This window comes from Alligator sinensis, unplaced genomic scaffold, assembly GCF_000455745.1.
Source record: "Alligator sinensis unplaced genomic scaffold, ASM45574v1 scaffold547_1, whole genome shotgun sequence".
Classification (NCBI taxonomy): domain Eukaryota; kingdom Metazoa; phylum Chordata; order Crocodylia; family Alligatoridae; genus Alligator; species Alligator sinensis.
The window spans coordinates 808,530-818,901 of NW_005842217.1; the positions used below are offsets into that span (position 1 = coordinate 808,530).

A 10,372-nucleotide genomic window follows, 5' to 3' on the forward strand; every position below is an offset into this window, starting at 1 on the left:
GATGCTTGGAGGGCCAGACAGAAAACATCCCTCACTTGAAGCAGCAGCAAACAACACGACCTCTGGGTACACATCTGTCATAGGGAAGGCAAACAGCTGCTATCCCAGCGTGAGCTGGGCCCTTAGTGGAGGTACTGAGAAGAGCCATGTTGCATACTGAGGGTAAACCCAGTGTGCAGGAGGCCAAGACACTTTGTTCTCACAGCATGGACAGGCAACAAGGGTACATCCAGTGTATTATTTATGACTATTTGTGACCAGATGTCAAAATGCCATGCTTGCATACATGCATGCCCCAGACAACAGCTTCATTTCCTGCTTCGCTCTAAGTTAACGTAAGCTGAAATTTCCCTTTTTGTTAGTTTTGAAATGGCAGGCTTCTTCCCTTAGCAGATGTCGGCACAGGCCACTTGGGGGATTTTAAAGCTTTTTCCCCATTTTTTTGTAAAGGAGAAATTTCATCAAAGCTAAAGATAGTTTGGGGTTTAGACTGTTTCTTAATTAATATGTTTCATCAACACATTTCCCATCAGCTCAGCACCCCCAGGACTTGCAAAGAATATAGCAGAATCAGGCTCTTACCAGGCGGGAGAGCAGGTAGCCCCAGTGCCGTCAGGCCTGGAATGAATTGGGTTGTCGTATCGGAGAAACCCGCCTAGCGTGCCCCATTTATCATGTCCGTGGATAGCAGCTTCCACCCACTACACCAGTGATTAAGATTGTGCAAAGGGCCCCGAGTGTCTGTATCCTTGTGCAGTCACTTTTTTGAGCAGCGTGGGTGAAAGTGCTTCACAACCTCTTTGGACGGGTATAAATTGTGATGGGATGTACAGAGCAGCTGGGAATTGGACCTACTATAAATCCAGCTTGCAATGACGATCCTTTGGGATTTTTCAGGCCATTGTGTATCCCTTATCCCTCTGCCCTTCCAGGAGTTGAGGATGACAAACCATTACCCACCCCCATCTCCTTTCAGGCCCAGCTTCTTCCAAAATCCCTCTTTCCTCTAGTGAAGACCAGAAAGGACCTCACCCCAGAATCCCCCTCTTTGTCTGAACACACAGGCTCTGATCTATTTTAAATGGACCCATTCATCCTGCAATGGCAGGCCCAGCTGAGGCTGAGTTGCTTGTAACCAGAGTCTGATTCTGCTTCCAGCTCAGATGACTTATGTTTATTCCTTGCTTATGAAATGAAGTGTAAAGCAACCACTGCCGCACTGAGCGGCTCTGCCTCGATTTGTTTTAGCAAAAGAAAGCCCGGGGTGTTTTCATCTTAAGCAAAATGAAAATGTGAATGGGGGCTAAACCTAAACTCTTTTGAAAGTGCAATTTCCAATCCCCACCCCCAAACCACTCTCATAACCCCAGACAGCAGGGCAAGCATGGTGACCCCTGTCATGTCTCCAACCTTTTTCAATTGCAAACCCAAAGTGGGAAGAGGTTGGCTTGCCTTAATTCAGACTGCATTATATCAGCATCATTTAAGTGTCAGCCCTGATGGATGTTTGTTCTCCCTAGAGTTGTGAGAGGCTACTGAAGGCTGAGATCCTGCAGGGTGAGATTTATCTATGGGTCATGGCATGTAGTCCTCAAAAAGCTTGGAACAAGTGTTTCCAAACCTATCTTCCACTCTGCGCTGGCTTCCCACAGAATACCAAATCTAGTTGAAGGTCTCCATCCTTTTATCTTCATTATGCTTAATGGCATGAATTCAGGACACATCATAGCTTGCCTGAAGCTCCACGCTGAGGACAGCGGAGGGCAACTCTCCTCTTCAGAAACCATGGAGCTTTCTGCAAGATTAAAGCTCAGCTGTATGGGAGGTGGAGCACTCACAGGGGCTCCTTCTAGGGTGTAAAGGCAATTCCCAAAGGACCAAGAGCTATCCCAGGCCTCCCTACCTGCTGCACTAAATGCCAGGTGCAATCCTCCGAGTGCCTGACACAGACAGCGCTGTGTGCAAGTATTAACAAAGAACGCACACTCCATTTTTCTCCCCGAGGAGAGAATGAACCACATGCACCTGAGGCTAATTGCATTGCTCCCATATGCAGCTGAAAGGCATTGATGTGCTATTGTGAGGAGAGTGGACCGGTGGATCAGCTTATCTCCAAAATATATGTGCTGCTCAGGTAATACGTGCACACACTCCATACAGAAGCACATGCCCACCGGCTGACACTAACAGGTAGGCATCCACGCTTATACCTGGGCTCCTTGGCAACATGAACAACACCCCAAATAAGAAGTGCTGGAGTGAAACTAGCTGCTTTAGTCGATACCAGAGCATCTGAGGTTGCAATTAGTTTTGCTCTTGAGCGTGAGTTTGTGAAGGAGTTGACATGTTCTGGTCTGTGCTTGAGAGGTTAGAGGAAGCTTTACAGCATGTGTTATTGATGGCATTGTAGGCAATATGAAAGGAGCAAGGAAGTCGGGAGACTTTCCTTTAACTCATTGCTTCTGTGCTGTGAGTTCTTGAGTAACCCGAACGTGTCCCGGCACTGTCTTAGCTGTCAGGGAACAAAGAGGTTGGGGTTGTTTGTTAATACCAAGCTTAGTGCGCAGTTACCCGGAGGGACTTGAACCCTAGCATTACCGCTGCAGAGTTATCTGAACACTGGAGAGTGCATGCACATGCAGAGCAGGGATCAGGGCTAAAAGCAATGCTGAGCTGGTGCTCAGAGATCACAAAGGCAGCAGGGAACTTGGCAGCTGAAGCAATAAAGGGACCCAGTGTTGGTTAGACAGATTTCCTTGAGGCTCAGCCCTTCTGGGACATCTCCCTCTACCAGCCCCCAGGGACCTGGGTGTGCAGATGGCTCGGCCCTGATTCTCATACAGTCCTAATGAAAGTGCCCAGCTCCACTGCAGCCGAGTCCTTTCATATTGGGATTTTCAGGCAGTGAGCAGTGAAAGTAATAGCCTCCCATTTTTCATTTTAACTGTAATGGATGCTGGGCCAAGTTGTTAACATCCCCCCCACCACCACCAACACCCTATTCCCTCCTCAACCTCCCTTTCTTCCTCCCCCTGTTCAGGCGCTGACTCATGGCTACGAGCCGGCAGAGAAATCCAATAGTGTGGAAATTAAGCACGGAGGTCCAGAGGAGGGTGTTGAATTGCCCGAGTCCAGGGCCAAAGGAAATAAGTAAAACGAAGCAAAAGCAGAGAGAAGGGATCACAATATAAAAGCTCAACAAAGGCTTATCTGCTGACCTTTCGATAGAGGCAGCGCTGCTCTTGAATGCGGGAATCAATCGCAGGCTGAGCCAGGTGAGAGATGACAAAGATGCTTCCACCTCCGCGCAGGGCTGGAGAGAAAAAGTGAAACATCTGAGCTCCTGAAGGGCTGTGACTCGAAGAAAAATAAACTTTTATTTATTCTCCCTCAAGCTCTCGACACAAGCTGAACTTTTCTTGTTTTCTCTCTAGTTGCAGGTAGGAATATATGCTTGAAAGGTATAAAAGCAAAGGTCCTCACAAAAGCAGGGTGGCTTTGTCAACGGGGCTGGATGGGGGGGCTCAAAGTTTGAATTTAATTCTGTCAGCTTCCCCCAAACTTCTGCAAATCTCCAAAGGTCGCGAGTTCGTGTCCTGGCCATTAGAGCTGGGAAAGGAACTGTTCCCATCCCACAAAGCCTTATAGGATTAAAAAATAAAGTGTGATTTGAGACAAAACCAAGACCTTCTAAATCTGTGGGGGAGAGAAAGAAATAGGAGAACAGCTGATGGTCACTCAGCTGGGATTTGGAGATCTGAGCCTGAAGTCCTGCTCTGTCCTTTTCCCCAGGCACCGGGTCCTGGGCACTTTTGCGTTCAGTGGGTCTCTGGTCGTGACCAGCAGCTTCATCCTGGGGCAGAGAAAGTCCCCAAAGAAAGTTCATAGATCATATTGCTTTGTGCCTAGGAAATGTTTACTTCAACCAACTGGCATTTTCTGATTTGATTGGGGCGGGGAAGAGGGCAAAATAGCTTTTTTATTACTATTTTTGGCCAGCTTTTCTCCCCTTTTCCCTTGACCCCAGCCCCTGATCATCTATCCTGGTTTTGCAAAAAAAACTTGGATCCCAAACTAAAAGCGAAGTACAAGCAAAAATTGAACCTCTGTAGTGTCATAGTTGCCCCACCTGCAAGATGAATATAATAGTCATGCTTTCTTTCCCCACCCTCTTGAATATAGATGATCTCTGTACAGGTGTGAGCACAGTGCCCAGCATGGCAAAGCTGAGGCCTTGAAGCATTCATTTATTGGAAATAGCCATCCAAAGCCTCCTTGTGGAGAGAGGCTGATCTATTAGAAACCTCTCTCGAGGTGACATGCTCTTGGGGAATCACTGAGCTTGACATCCCCTAGCCTTCTTCCCCAGTGAGGTCTGCTTAGATCAGTGATCCTCAACCAGTGATCCTCACGTGTCATGCAATCCTTTCAAGGGTGCCAAATTGTGCCATGCAATATTAGGTCTGCAGACAGGATTCAGAGATAAACCTAGACATTTCAAATAGGAATTTACAGTGTTAAAAAGACTCGGATCTGCTGTGGCCTTTGTTCCTTGCAACAGAAGAATTACTCTTGTTTTTCTGTAATCAAAAACTGAGTGAAAACTAAGAGCTGGCATTTTCCGAAGTGTGTCTTGACTTTGAAAAGGTTGAGAACCACTAACGTAGACTCTGCCGCTGCGCCAAAAAAAAAAAAAAAAAGTATATCTGTGAGTAGTGAACGCCACGGCTGCTACATAGGTGTGTTTGCGGCTGGGTAATCCACCCTGAGCAGTAGGTAACATAGGGGATGGTGGGTCTGGTATAGCACCTGGCTGGAGGAGGTCATGTATTCACCTGTGTAGGTATTTGGTGCAGTTCCTGGTGCTGATCAGGGTACACTGCAATCAGAGAAGATTGCTGCACTTGTCAATGCACCTGACCTAGTGAAGAAGCACTGGCAACACTAGCTATGGCTGCTGAGGTAGGACCCAGTGTCTTGGGTGTGATGGGCATATGGGCAAGCCCCTGTTTGTCACAGCTTTGCTGCTACAGGTATTGGAGTTAGATCAAGGAAAACTAGCTGGGATATCTACACGTGCAGCATCCCTGCTTCCAACCGTACTCCTCTCCTAGCTAGGAGGACTATTGCACTTGTAGGATCAGAGCTTCATGCTGCAAGCTGTGTGGGGTAGGGAATTTGCCTTCCAAATCATTTGCAACCCCCCTGTTGCACTATGGGGAGTGGTAGCTCATGATGGATGCTGACAAAACACTTCAAGGGTGTGCCACCAAAGTCAGGAAGACTCCAAACTGATGGGTTTTTCTGGTGGCTCGGGAGCATGTGTCAGTGGGGCTTATGTTCCTGCATCATTCTGAAGATCTGATCTCCCCTTAAAGCTTGACTATGCTAAGTCCATCCTTTGAGGATACGGTGCTTTATGTGAATGTTAAAAATCCACCTCTGATGGTTTAACCCCTGCTGAACAATTGCCAGAAGAATGTGTACAGTATATAAGCGCAAAGGAGATGAAGCTCTTTCTTTTCACCACCATTAGATTTGCCAGCTAAAATACATTTCTGCCGGCTCCCCACCCACAGAACTGTGCCTACTGGATGTGAAATGCAGCCTAGGAATTCCTCGGGGCTCCTATCTTCACTCAGTTCATAACTCTGCTTTCTTCTCAACGCTTGTCAAGCTGTCAGGAAGATTTATTTATTTCAAGAGTGCCAGCTTTTAGAGCAGATATGGACTGACCACTTGAATTTCCACTCATGCCCAAGTGTGTTTGTGTGTCTTGCACCGAGTTACTTTTAAATGTATTTTGGTCTTTAAAAAATAATAAATCAAGCAAATGCAAGGCTGGCTTTGTGCTTTCCACCATCAGTGGGTTTTAAAACACTGTACTGCAATACTGCAGCCTGAGCCAGCAAAGCAGAGATGGAGCCACAGGTGGGTTTTTGCATTCATAGCACTCTCCTACCTAGGTGCTCACTTCCCACCCTCCCCTTTTGTACGTTTGATTCCCAATTAAGCCACTGGGCTGAAGTGACTTTATTTTTGGAGCACTGCAGGTGCTGGTCTTCATTATAGTCCTAATGAAGTCCTTCTGAAGTACGCAACCTCTGTCTCTTCTGCAAGTGAGAAAACAGATATGGAAAGGTCCCAAGACTTGCCTAGGAGGACAACACTGAGCTAGGAATAGAGATTAGGGCTGTGCGAGGCTTCAGATCCAGAGAAGCTTTGGACACTTTGGCGTCCAAAGCAGCATGTCTGGATTGAAGTGCTGGCTTCGTTAGGCTTTCCGAAGTGGTTCGGAAAAGCTTCGGTACCACTTCGGAGATCCAGCCGTAGGGTATACCGGGGAATCAATGAAATATCTATAACTTTGTTGTTTTTTTGTCTGATTTGGATGAAACGTGCAGGGGTGGTAGCCTCTGCTGTGAGCATGAAGCCAGCCAAGTTCTGGTGCAGGGGTTCGGGGGGAACTGCACCCCAAATTCTTGAAAAAAAACTCATGTCATGTCTGTGTTACAACACGGGGGGGGTGAAAATTGCAGGGGTGGTAGCCCCTGGTGAGGCCACAAAGCCTGTCAAGTTTCAAGAAGATAGGTGCAGGGGAACTGCACCTCAAGCTGCTGACAGGCAAAACTCATGGCATAGGTGACCCTGCGTGTGTTAAGGCACAGTGGGCTGAAAACTGCAGGGGTGGTGGCCCCTGCTGTGGCCACAATGCCTGCCAGCTGTCAAGGAGATCGGTGCAGGGGTTCTGGGGCCCTGCACCCCTAGCTGCTGACCGGCAAAACTTGTGACATGGATGCTTGTGCAACTGTGTCTGTCTTGGGGTTGGGGGGTGGGGGACTACTGCAGGCCTGGCTGCTAGGCTACTGTGTTACCAGTTACCAATCAATCATGATCCACTCAGGGACCAGCTCAATACACAGTTGCTAGCTAATGTAACTAGTTAATTAGCAACAATTAACGCACAAAACCACAGACTAAGGAGAGGAAAGAATCAATGCAGACCATCGACTGCCCCAAGACAGACAGTCAGTTGCACAAGCACCCATGTCATGAGTTTTGCCTGTCAGCAGCTAGGGGTGCAGGGCCCCAGAACCCCCTTGCACCGATCTCCTCCACATCTGGCAGGTGTCGTGGCCACAGCAGGGGCTACCACCCCTGCAGCTGTCACCCTGCTCTGCCTTAACACACACAGAGTCACCCATGTCACGAGTTTTGCTTGTCCGCAACTTGAGGTGCAGTTTCCCCCAAACCCCTGCACCGATCTTCTTGAAACTTGTCAGGCTTTGTGGCTTCACCAGGGGCTGCTACTCCTGCAGTTTTCACCCCCTGTGGTGTAACACATACACGTGATATGAGTTTTGCTTTCAAGAATTTGGGGTACAGTTCCCCCCACACCCCTGCACTGATCTTCTTGAAACTTGGCAGACTTCATGCTCTCATAGGCTAGCACCCCTGCACATTTAATCCAAATCAGGCAAAAAAACAACAAAGTTATAGATATTTCACTGATTCCCTATTATACCCTATGGCCAGATCTCTAAGGTGGCTCTGAAGTTTTAGAGCTGCTTCAGCTGGATCGAAGCGGGAACTCGGTCCGAAGCTCCGGATTGGATCCTTGGCATCTGAAGCAGCCAAATAAGAAGCTGGATCAAATAGCTGTCTATTCGCATAGGCCTAATAGAGATCGGGACATGACTATCCCAGATTATGAAGGAAGCCATCTGCTGCTAAAAGAATAAACCTGCCCCATGCGTAGGCTCACAAATCCATGGTGTATACAGCTTGGCACAAGCACAAGGATGGGACAAGCTCTTTGGACTGCAGCAAATGACATATGCTGGGAATTTGCAAGTATGGGGGTGTAGATGCATATGGGTGGGGCTTATTTTTTGGTGACGTCTGTTCACTCAATGTGGGATGGCCTTACTCCCCAAGACCAGGCTGAGGAGTCGCTTATCACCCTACCACTATTCAAATAACCATTGCTGGCTGCTCAAGCAATTAGAAAAGCAAAGGTCAAGAATGTAATGGGTGATCTGGGGTGGTCGAAGAAACTAGATTTCCTTAGGAGTGGGTCACAACTCTGAAATGGGCTTCTCAGCTAGAGAGGGAACAGTTCAGCTAATGTAATCCCCCATTTCTCAGGTTCCTGTTATCCAAGGCAACATTTGCTTGTGGTACTAGCATTAACTGCTCTATTTTGTACGTAAAAGGCCATGCATTTTGTAATGGACCCAAATGACCAGGACTTGTATTTTGCATTTCATCTTCCAGCAGCACAGTGTCCTCTACTACCATGGTGATGGCATCCTACTGCATGCTTCAAAAAGGCAGATAACCCACGTTGAATCACTTCATCCTAGTGCCAGAGTCTCAGCATTCTCCATCTGTGGCAAAGCACAGTAAGACCTACAGAAGTAGGTATCATAACAGCTATGTCATGGGCAGGGGAAGAGAGGTGTGAAGGTCCACCTGCACAACAGACAAATGGCCGAGTCTAGACAAGGCCCTGAATCTCCCACCTAGTTGTTTTATACTTCTTTCCATGAGACAGAAGGTTGCTGGCAGAGGAATGGAACAAACCCCAGGTCTCTTAAGAGCCAGTCCATTGCTCTACCCACTTGACCATACTGTCTTCCATTTCTTCCATGCCCGACCCTGGTTAATTTGAGATTGAAGAAGGATGCTCTGAATGCAGCCTTGGAAAGCAGAATGACTCCAGGAGACATTAAAGATTTTTGTGGGATAGTCAAAAAATGGAAAACATATATTGGGGAGGGGAGACGGATATGAATTTTGCAGCGGGCTTCAAGGGCCAGGACTTCCGTTTTGCATTTCATCTTGCAGGTGGTTTCTCCACCAGCACAGTGTCCTCCACCATCATGGTGGTGGCATCCTACTGTATGCTTCAAAAGGCATCAATACTTATACTGGGGAGGGGAGTCTGTCTGTCTGTCTGTCTGTCTGTCTGTCTGTCTCCCCTCCCCAGTATTTTCCTTCATGACTACTCCACAAAAATCCTTACTGGGATGCTATATATCTCTCTCCACACACTGAAAAGAACCCAGGTAGTGGAAGGGGCTTTATTTTATTTTTTTAAAATATAAGAAAGAAATGAGGTGGTGTTCTGTGTAAAGCTCTTCAGAGGCTAAAGAAGAACATTTTCTGTTTGAACATGTAACATTTAAAAGCCAATACTTTCTCCCCAGCAAGATAAGGAAGTTTTATTGAAACTTGCAGTATCTATGGTTGGCCAGCTGCAGGGAGCTGGATCCCTCTGAGCATCCAGCAGAGACGGGGGAGGAGGGGAAGGAAAGCAAATATTGCCAAGTGCAGCAACCAAGAAGGTTTCTTTTCCCCTCCTCCATTCTGACATTGGCAATTAGCTCAAAACCAGCAGAGCCAGACTTAGGGGCACCGTGGCTTTTAGTGGGCTGTGCTTTAAAAGAGACACATGCATTTCCAAAGCTGCCACTATTTGTTTTTTGTATAGGGGTCACTCACAGGGCTGTCTCTTCTTGTAACTATGTAGTCCATGGAGTACTATGGGATCATGGCCTTTTTCTCTCTCCAAGTTTTTCCTGCTCTCTTGTCTTCCTAGGCTCTGCACTTTTCCTATGAAACCAGAAAGTTTACAGCAATTCTCTGTATTGGAGCCCCTGGTTCTTTCCCATCCTGGGATGTACCATACTTTCTCACATACAATGCACCCTGGGATAAGATATACCTCTTGTTTTTTTGCAAGGCAGAAAGAAGAGTAAAAGATCTTTCTCTGTAAGTAATTGAGTCGCAGCAGCTGGGGAGCAGCACCTGTTCACTTTGCCTGGTCAAAACTCAAGCAGGAAACCTTGCTGCTACCACATTGTCTCACATACAATGCGCATACTAATTTCCAGCTGGTGATTTTTAGGGGGGGAAAAATGTGTTGTATGTGAGGGAAAAAAAGGTAAGTGTGAGTGGCAGGGTGGGGAGGTTGTGGAGGGTTTATTTTTTATTATTATTATTATTATTATTGTATGCATGTCCTCTTTCAGGTTGATTTTTGCTTTAGGAGGCCTTTTGGCTTGTTCTTGGGAGCTTAGGATGCATTTGTCTTATTACCTAATATCAGTAGATCTCATTGCACTTCACAAAGGAAACCCTGTTTTCCAGGAGGAGGAAACTGAGGCACAGACACTTGACTTCCCAAAGATCATTTTGTAGGCCAGTGACCGAGCTGGAACCAGGGCCCAAGTCGGAGTTGTAGTCCAGTGCCTGGGCCATACAGTCTTCAGTGTTTCCTCCCTGCTGCAGTCCTTAGGTCCTACAAGACTTATCATATTTCTGTTGGTTGCTTTCTGTCTGTGCATTTCTCCACTTCCTATCCATT

At 47.1% G+C, this 10,372-nt stretch overlaps 1 long non-coding RNA gene across 3 annotated transcripts in view; it reads left to right on the top strand.

Moving 5' to 3' along the window:
* LOC102369306 overlaps nucleotides 1-8,414 on the top strand; it is a 16,358-nt gene extending 7,944 nt beyond the window's left edge. Inside the window, exons 2-3 of one of the 3 annotated variants that reach the window (XR_324235.1) lie at nucleotides 3,041-3,275; nucleotides 8,278-8,414. This is a non-coding gene — a long non-coding RNA (uncharacterized LOC102369306). Of the gene's footprint in view, nucleotides 1-3,040; nucleotides 3,441-5,536; nucleotides 5,620-8,277 lie in introns of those variants that run through there. The other 2 variants (XR_001358283.1, XR_324234.2) reach the window with 2 other exon arrangements.
* The last annotated feature ends 1,958 nt before the right edge of the window (nucleotides 8,415-10,372 follow it).